Source organism: Chenopodium album, chromosome 8 (genome assembly GCF_948465745.1).
Source record: "Chenopodium album chromosome 8, dcCheAlbu1.1, whole genome shotgun sequence".
NCBI classification, from domain to species: Eukaryota; Viridiplantae; Streptophyta; class Magnoliopsida; order Caryophyllales; family Amaranthaceae; genus Chenopodium; species Chenopodium album.
The window spans coordinates 69,740,827-69,759,978 of record NC_137841.1 but is presented as its reverse complement, the minus strand read 5'-3'; the positions used below and the strand labels follow the sequence as shown (position 1 = coordinate 69,759,978).

Here is a 19,152-nt window from a genome sequence, read left to right as displayed (position 1 = left end):
TATATAATTTGAAGGTTTTTTTAAAATTATTTTTTATGTTTTTCTTTTATTTTTTAAATCAAAATTAAAAATAAAAAGAATCAACCAATGAGATTGTGACACGTGTTATAGGTAACCTGTTAACCAGGTTACCAACCGGTTTTGTACCATTTTTGGTAAATGCATGTGAAAGGTGGTGTTATTCTGGAATAATCAAAAGGTAGTGCTGGAAGACCGGCCAAAGGTGGTGTTATTTTTGACAAATTTTCCTTAAAGTATTAACTCGGGGCAGTATTCGGGACACAAATTAGTTATTTCATAAACCATTGTGTACTCAAATCCATGCTTAATTAGGCATTAAACATGAAGAAATTAAAGCAATTTCTTGGAGAGCCAGTTTTCATGGAACAAGCTCATTTCGAGAGGTAAGATTATTCACTGGGTATTATCGTGATTCAATTGAAGTTGTTAATTTTTAGACTTAGGCCATGTTTGGTAATTGGCTTTTTAATGGCTTTTTGGTTAGCTTTTGGTTTAAAATGAAAAAGCTGCTTTGAGTAGCTTTTTTGTTGGCTTTTGGCTTGTTGGCCCACAAATTATCTAATGAACAGCAAACAACCAACAATTAATTTACCAAACACTTTTATAAACAACCAGCTTAAACAACCAATTTCAAAAGCCATTATAAACAGTCAAACATTCCAGCTAGTCAAACAAGCCAAGTGAACCAGCCAACAACCAACCGCCAACAGCCATTTGCCAAACAAGGCCTTAAAAATTGATCTACCAAGTCTCGGAAGGATTTGATGTTATTTACTAGTAAATTAAAGAAAGAAAGAAAGAGGACGCAAACAAATGAAGAAAGAGGGTTTTTTTCTACAATTAAGTAGATGATCAAGAGTACCATCTATATACTAATATATTAAACAATTAATATAGTACAGTTAGTTTGAGCCAATTAACTTAATCGAACTATAATGGAGAAAAAATCATTATTACTGGCTTTGTTCGTACGATTATCTCGTAGGCTAATATAGATGATATTCGTGAGAATTAAAGGGTGCACTCAAATTTCATGGATAGCATGCACCGAAATTACTTTCGGTCTTCCCATTACATATCCGTAAAATTTTTCTTGACTCACCTACTCAGAATTAAATGAACATTGTTTCTTATCTTATACGCTCTTCATCCCTTTTTGTTTGCCTAATAAACACAACAAAAAAGCCAAAACAAGTAGATAAAGTGGCATATATATGTGTAACTCAAACTCTCCTAACTAAACCGCGTAAATTATTTAAATGAAATGAAATTTCTCTGCCCCTTCCGGACTACATCTTATTTATTACACTTTATATAATTTTAATTACTACCTCCGTTACAGGTTATGTGCAACAATTGGACATTTACCTTATCTGCTTTATGTCAAATCGTTGCACATAACCTGTAACGGAGGTAGTATATATATAGGATAGGAAAAACCCTAAAATTTTCACACATACAGCTCAACTTCCAAAAAATACCCTTCTACAAAAACAAAAATTCAAAAATCAGAAGAAAAAAAAAATGAAGAGTTTTGTTTTGGTTTTTGTCATAGCAGTAACTATTTGTTTGAGCATGAAAGTCAATGCGGCTTTTTCTTTGAATAGCCTAGCAGAACCAGTGAAAGAATTTGGTAAAGAACTTGTGAGCAGGGTTGGAGGCACAAAGGAGTTGGAAAAAAAAGCAAAAGAGTACCATGCTGATGAAGTGCTGAAAAAAGGAGCGGAGGAATCTTTGAAGTATATCCCTTCGCCACCACAGGATGATAACGTCCGTGATGGTCGTGTTGTTGTGCCTCGCAATGGTAATGGTGGTGTTTATGGGGGTCACCCAAATGGCTATGCTAATACTGGTAGGAAGATTAAGCCTGGGAATTGAATTGCTTTGCTAATAATAATGTTGATCATCCTTACATTATTGCTGTTGTTGTTGTTGTTATTATGAAGGCAGCGCTAGGTCTCGTTAGTATTTTTATTACTTGTATTATTGCTAAAAAAAGTTATTTAAAAGAAAATAAATAAAACTACGTTTTTTGCTAGCGCTATTAACTTATTAAGTCTGTAAAACGCGTGATAGTTTGTTTTGTTATGACTAGTGGCGGAGTCAGGATCTGAATCCTCAGCTCCAATAGTGTGATCCGTTTGACTGGATTTGAATCACGGATGGTAACAAATTAGATTTGGATCAGATGTAACTCAACTTGTCTCCATCTTCATGTAGTCCATCTGATCCATCACCTAACGTATCCATCAATCATTTTGTTGATATTACGGCTATATCAATTAGATCCACACATCATTAACGAATGTATTAAGAGATTAATTTGCTCCCGTGCCACGGGTTCAATATATATGTCGAGGTCATAAAGACAGAGAAGAACCAGGTTTAACACCTTATCACGGGTTATATTATTGGTCATTTTTAGTACAAAGTGAAGGCTATTTTTGTAGATATCCTGCAATTAGTGTTATTGCCATTAGAAGGGCCATGAACTTCTTCTTCTCCCTAATTTTTTTTTTAAAAAAAAAAAATAAATAAATAAAAAAAAAAATCTTCTTCTTCTCCCTCCTCCTTGTTCCTTCCACACCTTCACCTTCTCCATCTTCTTCTTCACCACCGAAACCATCATTTCTGACGTATATACCAACACCTTCATCTTCCTCTTATTCGCCGACACGGATACCACTACTTTCGGCGGCTTTGCCGCCAAATTTAACAAAAACCCTAATTATTAAAAATAAAGAAATAAAGGGTAAGGTGGTTAACCCTAAGGGTAAGGGATTTGTCGTGGGAGGAAGAGAAAGCTTCAACAATGGAGGAAGATGAAGAACCAAGCTAGCGGCTAGCGGCGTCAAATTACAAGTTTACTTGCCAGCTGTGTATATAATAAAACTAATAAAATTTATTGTTAAAGCACAAAAAACAAGGTGATTTATTTACCATATTGCCATTTGAAGATGATAAATACTATGTATGAATTTTCTCTGTAAAAACACCTAAGCTTTCCCAATTTAATTGGGTTAGTACTCACCACTTCACCAGCCAGCTAAGGTCTCATCCAATCATCCATAGCCAGGTGCCCCAAAAACAGATATATATATAGAGGGTACATGTCCTAGTATGGAGTATGTATAACCGTCGCTCATATAGTATAAATTCTTCTACTAATTTCTTACCGTCTTATATTCATGATTCATACAACAATTTTCTATGTACAAACAGACAACCTACGTACAGAGTAATACATGATCAATTAATAGAGCCATTAACTCCTATTTTCTACAGTAGTTCCTAGTACCTAAGAACTAAAGAACGCTTCCCATTGTACATTTGTTAATGCTCAAAATCTGCAACTTGCAAAGACTGAAAGTTCCTATCTTACCTCCTTAGACTTTTCAAATTTCCATATAAATCAGTTTGGTTGCTAATTATTGTCCTTTCCTTATGATTAAATTCGTAGAAAACAAACATCCCCCCCCCCCCCCCAACCATGCCCAAATAATTAATTATTAAGAATTTTAATAAGTATTTGGTACATTGGTTGTAAATCACTTATAAGAGTCTATGAACACTGCTAAGGTAGAAAAAAATAGTACGGAGCCTTTTTTTTTTTTTTTTTTTTTTTTTTTTTTTTTTTTTAAAAAAAAAAATTCAAAATCAATTTGCACATATGTATTTCACGTCACAATAATATTATTGTATATTAGGTGCACACAAGTTTTTATTACTATTATTATTATTATTATTAGAAAATTTTGCAAAAAAACACCTTTTAAATCTTGTTTTTTTTTTTTTCATATAATCACCTTTTAAAAAAAAAATGTTGTAAAACACCACCAATTTAAAAAATTTTATTGCAAATAACCACTTTTTTAGCTAAATTTATCAATTGTTTTACATTGAATTGGTGGTAAGTTGCAACAAAATTTTTAAAATTAGTGGATTTTTGCAACATTTTTTTAAAATGTGGTTAAATGCAAAAAACAAGATTTAAAAGGTGATTTTTTTGCAAAATTTCATTATCATCATCATCATCGAAGGGTTACAAGAATTATTAACACGTTAATTATTTTTAGCTAATTTGATTGGTATACCATTTGACATTATGAACGGATATTATTTTTGGAGTAATACCAGCAAAATTTGTACTCCCTCCATTTCTCCATGCGCGTAGTTTTTGGAAAAATTGGATAAAGTAATAAAATATGGAGGTAGTGGGGTAGGTGGAAGAATAAAAAAATTGTAAAAAGCAAAAATAGTGGAGAGAATTGGAGGAGAGAGAATATGACAATAATAAAATATGATTTATGTTGGGTCCACTAGGTGAGATAAATGAATTAAATATTATAAAAGTTTTTCAAATAAGAAAATGGAGCATGTATTTAAAATGACCGAAAAAGGAAAGTGAAGCAAGTATTTAAAAACGGAGGGAGTATTTTAAAAGGTTTGTTTTCGTTTGGAAATTTTGTGGAAGATGAGCCGGCGGCTTACGCAATTACCATCTCTAAGTAGTTCTTTCAATAATGAACAATATTCAACGCTTCTACCCGTGAACAAATCTTGCTATATGCCAACCATAGTATTTGACTTACTTCCTTAGTTACAAATTGACACAGTATTTCATTTCAATAGTTACATAATTTGATTAATTTCTTCCACTATAAATACAACGCTTCACTAGCTAGCTAAGTATACTCAACTAATAATCAACCTCCATAGTTATATTTGGAAATAAAAAAAATCGAAAAAATGAAGAGCTATTGTAGCAGAAACAACAACGTCTTGGTGGGCATGGGATGGTTTCTTGTTATCCTAGGCCTGGTGATCACTGGCGGAGTTGACGGTGCGTTCAGCTTTCAGGGCCTTGGAGGGAAGGTTAAGAAATGGAGGAGTGTTATTGAAAAGGCGGCAAAACATAAAACTGCCTATGAAAAATTTCTAGAGAAGAATAAAGACCTTTTATTACGTCTTACTGATCCGCACAATCTGAAAGACTTTTGTGACGCGGCTAAATTAATAGAGGAAAGATACTCCGAAGAACGAAGCCTCTTTCCCAACTACCTGGCCTTCAACAGCATTGCCAAAAAGGTTTGCAACAAGCTAAGTCAAAGTCCACCATCAATGTATAATTGAAGCACCGATTATAAGCGTTACTCTGTCTGTCCGGAATTTATAGTCGTGTTAATAAGATATCCTATTGCACAAAGGGGTATTAAGTTGATGGTGCTATATCAATCGCTTGCATTGTTGTGTTTTGCATGACCGTGAGCTAGTGTATTTGGTTGGGTGTGTGTGTTGTTGTTGTTTGTTTTGCTTTATGTATTGCGAAATGTTTGAGTGAGTTTAAGTGTTATATACTGTAATTGCTCTCCAATAAAATAAATTGTTACTTATACAAAGAATTGAAGCTGCAACATCAACGCTACTCTAGCTATACCTTCATTTCATAATAAACGCTTTATTTTCACTTTTGTGTTAGTGACTTTTTTTTGTAATCATAATGTAAAAACAAAATGTTATTATGTAAAGGCTTTATCAGATTAGTCACAATGTAAATTTTTATTTTAAAAACATGTATAAAAATTTGCACGTACTATTCAACCACTAAAAACAAGGTGGTTTAAGGAAAGTAGTTACTCAAAAATACGGAGGAGGATCGGAGTAATACACAATAGTACTATTGCTCCTCCGTTTCTAAATAATTGACACACTTTTTATTTTTGTTTGTTTCCGGATAATTGATATATTTTTAAAAATGACAAGGATCCAAATTGTTGTTTCTACCTTACCCACTAATGGGATTAAAGTCAACATGACACAATGGTATTAGAGTATATAAACCAATTTTATAGGCTTCCACCATAAGCTCAACCTTTTCTTAAGATAGTCTTTAATATGGTATCACAGATTCAAAGTCAGTGTTACACATAAATTACATGTTTGAATCTTGCTCATCTGCCACTCCTTTTAATGGACTCTTATGTGAAAGGTCATGATATAATATATAAATCAATCCTATGCTTTGAACATTAGTTTAAGTTTTAAGTTGAGATAGTCTTAATTTAACAATTAACATAACATGACGACATGACATAATTTTTACTCAAATAAATGTAGATGATTACATCACATTACTTAAAGTAAGTGTAATGTATTACATCAATTATCGGGCCAAAAGACATCTGGATGGATATTTGGTGGATGGGCACTACTAGAAAAAGGTTGATTTCCGACGGAATTGTTTTGACGGACACAAAATACTGTCGTAAACATCGGAATTTCCGGCGGATTTTTATTCCGTCGTTTATTTTCGACGGATTTTAACTTTCCGCCAGAAATCCGTCGAAAATTTACGACGGAAAATAAATCTATTGGTATAAATACACTTTCCGACGGAAAATTCCGTAGGAAAATTAAATTTCCGTCGGAATTAAAATCCGTCGGGAAAATCGAAAATTTTCGTTAGAAATTTTCGACGGAAAATTAAATTTCCGAGGGAATTAAAATCCGTCGGAAATTTCAGACGAAATTTTGCGTCAGAATATATAATAAAAAAAACTTGCCTTTTAAAAACCCCTATGGTCCTCCCCCCCCCATTCATTTCATCCGCCCTTCTCTCCTCTTTCTCTCTCTCCAACTTCTCTTTCTTTCTCTTTCGCGCTTCTCTTTCTCTCTCTTCCACGCTTCTTCTCTTTCTCTGTTTCTCTATCTCCTCCGCTTCTTCCCTTCCTCTCTCCTCCTTCGTCTTCTCCTTCTTTCTTCTCTTTCCTCATTTCTCTTCTATTTCTTAGTGTTTTTATGATCGAAAATCGAAATTAATGGTTCTTTGGTCAATTTCGAACATGAAAAGTGTAGATCTAGACTTTTCATGGTCGAATTTGGCCTATTTAAACCAAATTTCAAGAATTTAAAGCAATTTCAGTAAATAATGTATGTTTTTCGAGTCTTTAATTTTTGTTTTGTTTTGTAGTGGCTAGTGTGGTGGCTTGGTGCCGTGGTGGCTTCGTTTTATGAGTTAGGTGGGTGGGTCAGTTTTATGGGTTAGGTGGGTGGTTTTTGGCGACAAATCATTATTATTTTCAGTAAATCAAAAATCATTATTGCGACCGTTTGACGGTCGCAGATTTTTTGCGACCGTTTTTATTATTTTCAACGACTGTTTAGAAAACGGTCGCAAAAATTTAAAATTGCGACTAGTTATGTCAGCGGTCGCAATTTTTGGAATTAGCGACCGCCATAAGCCGTCGCTAAAATTTAAAAAAAAATAAAAAAAAAAAAAGAAAAATTGCACTACTGTTTTTCGCATCCAACCTCACCAACCACCGAAACCACGTTTACCCACCACCAGTGTCAACCCAAACCCCACCTTTACCCACCAATTCTGCCCACCCTAACCACGAAAACCCACCGCCGCTCACCTGAAACAACCTAACCCACCACCACCGCCAACCTAAACCACTTTTACCCACCACAACTCCTCACCCTAACCAATAAATCAACTACCGCTATCCTAAAACCACCTCAACCCAACTACCGCTCAGTCGAAACCACCTCAACACCACTCACCCGAAAAGTATTGAAATTTTACCCGTTCACAACTTGTTGTGATTTCGTAAACTCAAGCCTACCACGGATGTTAATGACAACATATAATGATCATATATGGTTTAAAACGACACTATATGACCTCGAGATGTATCCCTTAGAGTCTCAAGTCTTTTCGCCATCGGGCCCGAAACCTCAAAATTACCTCAAAAAGCGTGGATTATAGGCTTCAATTTTGTAAGTTTTTGACCTCTTTTTGCCTGGAAATAAAAAATGTCGAGATGTTTACCATCGTCCATAATACCCTTTGGGTGTTCAATAGGATCGGTGGAACAAACTAATATGCCCTTAAACACTCATTTTACCCGTTCACAACTTGAAGTGATTTCGTAAACTCAAGCCTACCACGGACGTTTATGACAACATATAATGATCATATGTGGTTTCAAGCGTCATTATATGATCCCAAGATGTATCCCTTAGGGTCTCAAGGGTTTTCGCCACCGGGCACCGAAACCTCAAAATTTCCTCATAAAATGTAGATTATAGCCTTCAATTATGTAATTTTTTGACCTCTTTTCACCCGGAAATATAAATTGCGGAGATGTTTACCATCGTCCATAGTACCGTCCGGGAGTCCAATTGGGTCGGTCAAACCATCTAATATGCCCTTAAATACTCATTTTACCCGTTCACAACTCGAAGTGATTTCGTAAACTCAAGCCTACCACGGCAATTATGACAACATATAATGATCATATGTGGTTTCAAACGCCATTATATGACCCCGAGATGTATCCCTTAGGGTCTCAAGGATTTTCGCCACCGAGCACCGAAACCTCAAAATTTCCTCAAAAATCGTGGATTATAGCCTTCAATTTTGTAATTTTTTTGACTATTTTTCGTCCGAAAATAAAAATAACCGAGATATTTACCATAGTCGCTAATACCCTCAGGGAGAACAATTGGGTCGGTGGAACCATCAATATGCCCTTAAACGGTCATTTTACCCGTTCACAATTTGTAGTGATATAAACTCAAGCTACCACGTGAGTTTATGACAGCATATAATGATCATATATGGTTTCAAATGGCATTATATGACCTCAAAATATATCGCTTAGGGTATTAAGGCTTTTTGCCTGCAGGCCTAGAAACCTCAAAATTTCCTCCAAAAGCGTGGATTATAGCCTTCAATTTTGTAATTTTTAACAATTTTTCGCTCGAAAATAAAATTGTCGACATGTTTACCATGGTTCCAAATACCCGCGTGGAGTCCAATTGGGTCAGTGAAACCATCAATATGTCCTGAAACGGTCATTTTACCCGTTCGAACAACTTGCACCGATTTTGTAAACTCAAGCATACCACAGACATTTATGACAACATATAATGTTCATATATGCTTTCAAATGGCATTATATGACCTTGAGATGTATTCCTTGAGGGCTCAAGGCTTTTCGCCATTGGGCCTTGAAACCTCAAATTTTTTTTAAAAAGCGTGGATTATATACTTTCAATTTTGTAATTTTTTGACCTCTTTTCGCCCGAAAATAAAAATTGCCAAGATGTTTACCTTCATCCATAATTAATACCCTCCGGGAGTCCAATTGAGTCGGTGGAACCATCTATTATACCCTTAAACGATCATTTTACCCGTTCACAATTTGAAGTGATTTTGTAAACTCAAGCCTACTATGGACGTTTATGACAACATATAATTATCATATGTGGTTTCAAACGACAATATATGACCCCGAGATGTATCCCTTAGGGTCTTTAGGATTTTTGCCTCCGGGCACCGAAACCTCAAAATTTCCTCAAAAAGTGTGGATTATAACCTTCAATTTTGTAATTATTTTACCTTTTTTGCCCAGAAATAAAAATTTCCGAGATGTTTACCAGGCCATGGTCCCTTATATCTTCCGGGTGTCCAATTGGATCGGTGGAACCATCCATTATGCCTTTAAACTAACGGTCATTTTACCCGTTCACAACTATAAGTGATTTCGTAAACTCAAGCCTACAACGGATGTTTATGACAACATCTAATGATCATATGTTGTTTCAAATGGCATTATATGATCCTGAGTTGTATCCCTTTTTGACTCAAGAGTTTTCGCCATCGGGCACCGAAACCTCAAAATTTCCTCAAAAAGCGTGGATTATAGCCTTCAATTTTATAATTTTTTTTACCTTTTTTTCGCCGGAAATAAAAATTGTCGAGATGTTTATCACGGTCCATTGTCAAAAACCATAGCGATGCCAATCGAACCCCTAATTTTTTGGTTTTATTTTTTTTCTATTTTTTTCTCATATAACAATATTTCCAGAACACTAAGTTTTATATGTGATTGGCCACACGTATGGAATTACTAATTTAGCAGTGTTACTGAGGTTTCCTAAAAAAAAAAAAAAAAAGTAGATTTATTGAGGTTACTTTGTCAATAAAATAGTGATTACCCTATCAGTTTGTGTTGTAAGGGACATTTTGATATTTAAGGGTTATTTATTAAATAGAGTAAGGGATTACTCTATCTATTAAAATAATAGGGTCACTTTGTCATTGTTATAGGGTTACTCCGTTAATTTATTTACAAGCAGTCAACACAATATAATAAACGGCACAGATAACGCGTTATTTTTAGAAGACTGGAATGGATGAACTATAATAAAGTTCCAACGAAATTTCTTACTTGGTAATCGTACAATCTTACTAGGTTTATATCTTCATTTACTTTATACACACGCATTGAACGCGGTTTCCTCTTCTACTTATTTCGTCTATAAATAGTCACTAAGAAGATAAGATATTCACAGCTCACACTACTCACTAGCCATAAGTTAATCACTAACTCATCTACAAATTTATTTTTATTTTTCTTAAATCTGAAAAATGAAGTTTAGCAAGAATTACAATTTGGTCGCCATTCCCATCGTAGCTTTGATGATGAGCTTTTCAGTATTGAGCAGCGCCGAATTTCTAGGGAAGTTCGGCCCAGTAAAAAAGGAAATCATTGAGCAGTCCCAGATTTAATAGATTGTTGATCCTATTAAAGACAAAATTTCAAAGCTAAACACGTCTCCGCAGTCACCACCACCACCACTGTCGTTAAGGACACGGTGTATTGCTGCTCGGAAAAAAAAAATGAATACCCGTCAGCCGCAGTCTAACGATCAACTTTATATCCATGCAAAATTGTTTTACAAATTACACGGTTGCCAAAGGTTTTTTCCCTAGTTTTAGCTAAGGTAGTCGTTCTATGTACTTCGTATTAATTATGTATTGTTTGTGTACTATTGTTCATTGTAATTTGTTATGTATCTTTTTTTTCTTCATTCGATTGTAAGTTTGAGAAGTTTGGTTATGGAATTGCTAATATGTAACATATGTCTTAGGTTTCATATAATATTAAGACTACGAATTATGTTTACAATATTTTTTTTTTTTTAACATACAATTATGTTTACGTACTTCTAAAATGACAAGAAATGTGTGGCAAGCGGTTATTTAATCAAATTAATACCATAGTCCCGAAATGGCGGAATTTATATATTTTAGATCTGGATTCAAGCATAATAAAAAGAATAATAAAGATACATTCATCAGTAGATAAAGACAATAACTTTGATGAAAAAGAAAAAATAAAGGCCCTAAAAAGCATGTAGAAAAAGTAATTGCCAAAAGAATACAATCACGGAAAATGTTGCGTTAACCCTCAAGGTTACCAACCCTATTACATGGCAGCTTATGTGGAAGATTAGATGGAGTAAAAAATAAAACAAAGAGTAATTAATGCTTTTGACTTCTTTATTCCACGTTCTTTAATGGAATAATTATTGTTGGGGAATTAATTAACTTTCTGTTTTTTTCCAATGCTTATTAACTTAAATATCTACATTGAGGGAGCCATGATTACTAGTTGATTTACATCTTCTATTGATTTACTACTAACAATCTCTCACATATTGACACAGAATACTTTTGACATTGCATCAACCTCGAAGGGGTGATAAACTGATTATGAGAAGAGCTGAGCTCGAGTTTGGCCTTGAGTAATTTGGCTCGGCTAGTAGAAACTCAATTTGAGCTCGAGCATAAAATATTTACTTTCAACGTAGCTGGTTAATCAATTCGAGCTTTCCTAAAAGACGACAGTACTAAAACGCTGTATTCTTTTCAAGCTATGACATACTTTGTACAAAATTTGTAAGTAATTTCCCTTTTAATTTATAAGAAATTGATATTTTGAAAATATATACAAGTTTATCGAGACGAATTAAACAAAAACTTAACTCTATTTTACTTTATGTGTAAACCACAAATAAAGATCAATTGAAGTTTGTAAATAGTATTAAGCTTCAAAGTGTTAACACCATTTGAATACGAATTACGGAGGAAATATATAATCGAACATGTTCACAAACTTGCTTGAATCGTTTAACTAACAATGTAAATAGTAACTAGTAAGTACGGAGTAGTAACCAGTGATCAACGCAACTAGTTGGCCACTTGGCCTAGAAGGGTCGAATTGAGGTAATGCAATCCAGTGGGCTTCTCATGCAATCCAGTGACTTGACTTTTTAAATCAGTGGGAGGTAATTAACTAGGGCTCGCTTTTAATTTTATTTTAGTTTTTGGTGCAAGAAAAGTAGTCTTTGGTCTTATATGTGCATTTTATTTTTGGTTTTTTTGTCTTTTCATATTTTTTTTAGTTTTCTATGTCGGACTTTGAATACCAGCAAATTGAGCTAGCTAGTGATATGATTGGGCCCAAAATTGGTATATTATTACTACAAAATTTAGGTTTGAAACATGTTTCTCCCTTCCTTTCTACAAGTAATTTTTTTTTATGGTAAAATAAAAATAATTATTAACTCTGTCCTTGTTAATGTTTAGCTATTGCTCAACTTTAATCTTCTTACGAGTTGTATTAGTTTCACAGACATTCTTTCTTTTGGCACTTATGGATTTAGTAATAAAGTAAAAAGAGGTCTTGGGGACTAGGCTATACAACCCTATCACATTCATTCGCTAATAATTAAAGAGTTATAAGAATGAATTTAGTAAATCGTAGGTAAATTATTTTATTTTGGCTGGTTATAAACCCTTGTTGTACCACTTGACACTTATTACAACATTGTAACTGTATGTACGCCGTACGTAGCAGATTTTTATTATTTTGTCTTCATTTGGAAAATCAATGGAAGATCACATTGCATAGAGGACCCGGCGGCTAAGCATGTACCTTCAACGAACATGCAACGCATCTACCCTTGAAACAATTCTTGCATTTTGTAGCCTTACTATTAATTTGATTAATATCTTCCACTATAAATACAACACTTGACTAGCTAGCTAAGTATACTCAAATAATAATCGACCTCCATAATTCAATTAGAAAAAAAATGAAGAGCTATTGTTGCAAAAACAACAACTTGGTGGGCATGGGATGGTTTCTTGTTATCCTAGGCCTGGTGATCACTAGCGGGGTTGACGGTGCGTTCAACTTTGAGGGCCTTGTAAGGGCGGTTGAGGGATGGAGGAGTGGTGGAACTGTGGCACAGAACGCAGCCATTGAAAAATATCTTGCGAAGAACAAAGACCTTTTAAAACTTATAAAAGCCATTGAAAAAGTCAATGATCGAATAGACAAGGCGCAAGAATTTTGTAAAAGGGCTAAATTAATAGAGGAAAAGCACCAGAACTTTCCTAGAAACCAGACCTTCCCCAGCTTTGTCAAAAAATTCTGCAGCTATTTTGATTAGTGATAGTCCAGGCCACCATCAACGTATAACTGAAGCTGTCGCGGTCATTCATAATTAAGTTTTACTCTCTGTCTGTCTGGAATTAATAGTCACGTTAATAAATATAAGTCATCCTAATGAACAATGGGTGTATTTGGTTGATGTTATGTTTTTCAATTTCTAATAAGCTAGCATAATAAGCTAGTGTGTTTTGGTTTGGTTTGATTGTTGTTTGTTATATTTTTATGTTTTTAGCTATATCAGAGCGAGTGTAAGTCATTATTATTGCTCTTCAATAAAACACAAATTATTATAATAAATCTTTTTTTTTTTTTGACAAAGCTTATTAATCTATGAACATAATAAATATAGTAAATGACACATTTGTAAAAGAAATAAATCGGCTAAGTTAATAGAGGACAGGTACTCCGAAGAACGAAGCCTCTTTCCTAAGTACCAGACCTTCCGCAACATTGCCAAAAAGTACTGCAGCAAGTATAATAAGTGACACTCCAGGCCACTATCAATGTCTAACTGAAGCGCCATCATTCAGTCACAAGTTTTACTCTATGTCTGTCTGGATTTAATAGTCACGTTAATTAATATAAGACATCCTAATAAACAAAGGGTGTGTATAAGGTTGATGTTATGTTTTGCTTTTCAATTTCTAATAAGCTAGCATATATAAGCTAGTGTGATTTGGTTTCGTTTGATTGTTGTTGTTTGTTTTATTTTATGTTTTGAGCTATAAGTCATTACTATTGCTCTTCAATAAAAACACACATATTATTTTTATTAATCTTATATGGAGTAAAATAAATATCTATCAATTCAAATTTAGCTGTATATATTAAATTCAATTAACAAGCAACTTTACATAAGTAAAGTCTTTAGCTTGGATAGGGTTTTTCCTATACCACTTACACAAACTTGATATATATATATAGAAATTTAGGAATTTAGGAATGGGGGGCCGATTCTTATATAGATTTTTTTTTAAGAAAAAAAAATATTACGAGCTATTAGGAAAAAATGCAATAATTAGAAATTTTAAATACCAATGTCAAATCTTGATCATCTTATATGTATATAGATTTTTTAAGAAAAAAAATACTAATAAAAAAATAATATTATAATAAAAAGTTAGTTGGAAAAATAGGAAAGAAATGGCTTTGAGAAGAAGTAGAAGAGATCACATTATTTTCACATTATTATTATTATTATTATTATTATTATTATTATTATTATTATTTTTAAAAAAACCCTTAAAATCAAAATATATACATTTAAAATGATAGAAAGTAAAAACAGCTATAGATGAAGGATTGATCCCTTAATCTCATGCCAACAAAACATTATCATACCCTCCTCAAACCAACTAAGCAACCCAACTTTACTTTTATTTTGAGCTAACATTTACATTTATCATAAAACTTATGGATGCCAACAATTACAAAAACTAGGCTGCCATGATGGGTCGGGGAGGCCGGGCCTCCACCGGCCCCTCCCGTCGTACCTCCGCTATATATATATATATATATATATATATATATATATATATATATATATATATATAACCTCATAAATAGGTGTGATGGGTACGGTTAATGCATATATATAAGATATAATAAGTACATCTTTTAGCTTCAATAAAGAAAAACTGTGCAATACTTCATGTGTTTCATGTTACTCACAACACATCCTTTAATCACGCATTTAAGGTATAACAAGCCATAACAATAAATCCAAATAATAATTTAAACTCAAGCACAAGGTAACCTCTAAACTATTCGTGGTAAAGTTAAATTATTTTGATTAACTTGTTCGTTTGCACTCTCAATCTCTTCCTTAAAGTACATGACCAAGGGGTCGGTATGTTGTAATTAATTTGGACCAAATTGAACTATATACTTCCTCCGTTTCAAAAAAAAAAAAAAAAAAAAAAAAATACACCACTTTGACTAAACATGCAATGTGAGAGCTTTTTGGTCAAAGCCATCAATGCAATATATATGAAACAGGGAAGATACATAATTAAAATGGTACTCGTATGACATAATTAATTTACTTAAATGTAGTAATGATGCACAATTTCAATGATGCTATATAGGTACTTATATAGAATAATTAGTGTATCACATCAAGTCATCAACCATTAGGATTGAAAAATACTTCGTATATATTGTCGTATCTTTTATTCTTGGGTTGAACTATAAACCTCCCATTAATTCATTAACAAAACTACTAAGCAATATACTATATCTCTTAGATCTAGGCTATTGAACCTAACAACAATATTTTTCGTACAACAATATACTCCGTAATGCAATGTGTAAAAATATTTAATAAAGACTTAGACAATAACTTGTGTCAAACTAAATTCAAGAAAATATCATTACTTAAGCACTAGTGCTAACACCTACCTTTTTCACCAGGTGGAAACTAGCCTCTACATAATAGTTGATGCTTCTTTTAGAGAACAGGGGAACAATGCAAGCTTTGCTTGTATATGCAGGGACGAACATCAAAGTTGGATTAAAGGTATTGCTTCTAGTACTTGGGCTACTTTTGCCCTCATAGCTGAAATTATGGCCATAACTGCTGCTGCTGCTTGGATAACTAGAGAAGGATGGACTGATATCACTATCATCTCAGATTGTCAGAGGGCTATCAAAGGCATTAATAGCCATGACATTGCATTTGATGAAATGGGAAATCATTATCTGTTTTGTAGGGACCTACTAAGCAAGATATCAAGGGGAAGGCTGTCCAAAGGCCACAGGGCTCAAGTCAGGGAAGCAGATGTGGTGGCCAAGCAAGCTATGTTGAATCTAACACCCTCAAGTAGGCAGGAATGGACTTTTAGTACTCTGCTCAAGATTTGTATACTTATTAATAACCCTCCTGCAATAGGAGTAGATCCTTATAATAGCAGTAGTATTTCTTTTGGCAGCAAACTTCTAACTAACTCTAACCAACTATGTAATTTGGGTGCTAGTGCACCATTTTTGAACCCACCTTAGTATATGGTGTTGTTAGGGGTACTTAGGCCTAAGCTATGGCCTGTAAACTGTAAACCATTTGATGTTTTAATCTTCTAATGCAGTTCCTATTTCTACCAAAAAAAAAAAAAAAAACACTATTATCTCCTCGTTGGCTAATAAAATGACGTTCGTGACAAAATTTCAAAGGGTAAAAGTGGAAGATTGATGGCATGCAAAGAATGAAATTACTTATCGCCTTCCATAACATGTCCATTATTTTCTCTCAAATCGTTTACTTCCGATCCTTTACGTACTTGGAATAAACATGGTTTCGGTATTGATACTCTCTTCAGCCCTTTTTGTTAGTCCAATTAAACATAGTGAATAAGCCAAAACAATAAAATGGCAAGTGTAACCCTTCTCCAGCTTGACAGCATAAAATGATGAATTTTTTTGTCCCTTCCTGACTATGTTGATCACATTATATAGATTTAGGCTCTTTTTGGTTCAATTTATATTATATGAAATTATTTTATCTTAATTTTAATATTTTATATGAACTTCTTTTATTTTATTTAAACTTATGTGAAATAGTATTGCTTATTCTTAGCTTGTTCTCCAAGCCAAACCATATATACATCACCAACAATATATTTACACTCCACCCATTTTATTTCTCCTCTTTTCTTAGCTTCTTCTCCAAACATGACCACACATCACCAACAACCATATCTCTACTACACCCATTTTCTCTCTCCTCTTTGCTAAATTGCTGCAATTAAAGCCCGAAATTGCAGAAATTGGGTGTCAAATTGCTGTGAAAAATTGCGATTAATTAACCTGAAGATCATCAACAACATTTGAAGTAGTGAAATTGATGAGAACCGGAAAAACGTGAGCTTGTTTTCTTCGTGGAATCTTAGATCGAACATTCTTCGTCAAAAGTTCAACAACAGAAACAACAATAATAGTATGAGTAGATTGTAGCTAGAATATTTGTAGGGTGTTACTGGTTTTGGTCGGGGTTACTTGTAGGCTGTTACTGATTTTGCTCAATTGCAAAACAAAACAATGAATTCGAGTTAGTAATCTCTCCAGTTTCCTCCAGAATAATAACAATACTCCCTAAAACTTGCAGATATAGCAATACTAACATGCAGCAACAAATTGACAAAAAAAAATCAACAAATTCTTACAAAACCAAAAGCTTAATCAATTCGAGCAAAATTTATTCGAAAATTTATCAAAATCAACGATTTGGAGCAACTGAGAATCTGAATTCGAGCAACGATCTGGAGCAACTGAGAATCTGAATTCGAGCAAATGAGAATTTGAATTCGAGCAACTGAGAATCTGAATTCGAGCGAATAAATAGAAATCTAAAAAATCTAACACAATTCGAGCAATTTGTGAGAATCTATTAGAGCGAAGAATCTAGGTAGCGAAGAACTAGCAAAGAATTGTAGCGAAGAATCTAGGTAGTAAAGAATTGGAGCGAAGGATTGGATTGGAGAATTAGAGGGAAGAATTCGAAATCAATTTGGGGGTTTAGGGTTCATCATTTTTGAGGGAGAGAGAATGAGAGTTTTTGTGTTATGAAGGGAAAAGTGACTGAGTGAGGCGTATCACTGTATTTGGGTGTATTATTTTATTTCAACGAGGGCGAAAAACTAAAATTTCGCCTTCTTTGTTCTGAAATAGAGGACGAAAAACTAAATTCGCCCTCTTTGCTCTATTATAGAGGACGAAAACTAAATTCGCCCTCTTTGCTTTGAAATAGAAGGGCGAAAGTAAATTTCGCCCTCTTTGATCTGTAATAAAAGGGCAATTATAATTTTGCCCTCCTTAATAGAAACTAACAAGGCAAACTATAACTCGCCCTCCTTGACTAATTAAAGTCGCCCTCTTTGATCTTTTTTCTTGCAGTGTAAGGTTATTCCGATGATTATTAAATTTTATTAATCAATTGAAAGGCTTGGTAACTACTACATTAATTCAATGTGTTTGAACCGTTTATTATTATATACTTCCTCCTTTTTTTTTTTTTTTTTTTTTTTAACAAGTAGTGTTAACGTCTGCATTTTTAACTAATGTAATAAGTAATAGGAAATGTCCCACATGTCCAGCGGCATGTCCAGCATGCTCAAAGGCAGGAATAGAGATAGCTTGTTGGTTAAAGTTAGTAGAAGGAGGGGTTGGATTCTTAGCGACTGTAAGACCGGTCTTATGCTCAGACAGTCAGACTCCACTGCTAGTGACCGAGAACCTGATCGAGACAAAGACCGAGCTCATGATCATTAAGGACATTAGGGAAAGGATGAAAACCAATGCAAAGGTTGAGAAATAATGGATCTTAGAATCCATTTTCAAGGTGTGTTTTTTGGAAGATATTTTTAAGGTTTTTAAGAAAAAGGTGTATGTGTTTGTTTGATGTTTGGGTAATGGGTGAGGATTGAGTTAGAGCAAATGCCTTATTTATAGCCTATTGAATTGGGAAGGTTAGCAGCCTAGCAAGTAGCAATTAAGTGTGTACTGTGTAGTGGTCATTGTTTAAGTTTGCAACTTGCAAGAGATTTTTTAGGTGCAACTTGCAACCGATTTTTAAAATGACGATATGCCATCTGCATGACATGTATGATGTCATTTTGCTTACATATATATGTATGACGTTCACAGGCTTTGTAATTCTATATAAATTAATTTAATGATCGCTAGCTCAATCTTATTAAATTAATTGCATATATATCAACCGATTTTTAGACTTAGGGCCTGCTTACATACATTTACTGAATTGAGCTGGAATAAACTGAACTGAACAAAATTGAATTGATTGGAGCTGAGCTGAACTGAACTA

General features: G+C 33.8%; 1 protein-coding gene across 1 annotated transcript in view; it reads right to left on the bottom strand.

The window, feature by feature from the left end:
- The window catches only part of LOC145642146 (aspartate aminotransferase, cytoplasmic-like), a 117,973-nt gene that overhangs the window by 98,303 nt on the left and 518 nt on the right, over window positions 1-19,152 (bottom strand). The window lies entirely within an intron of this gene.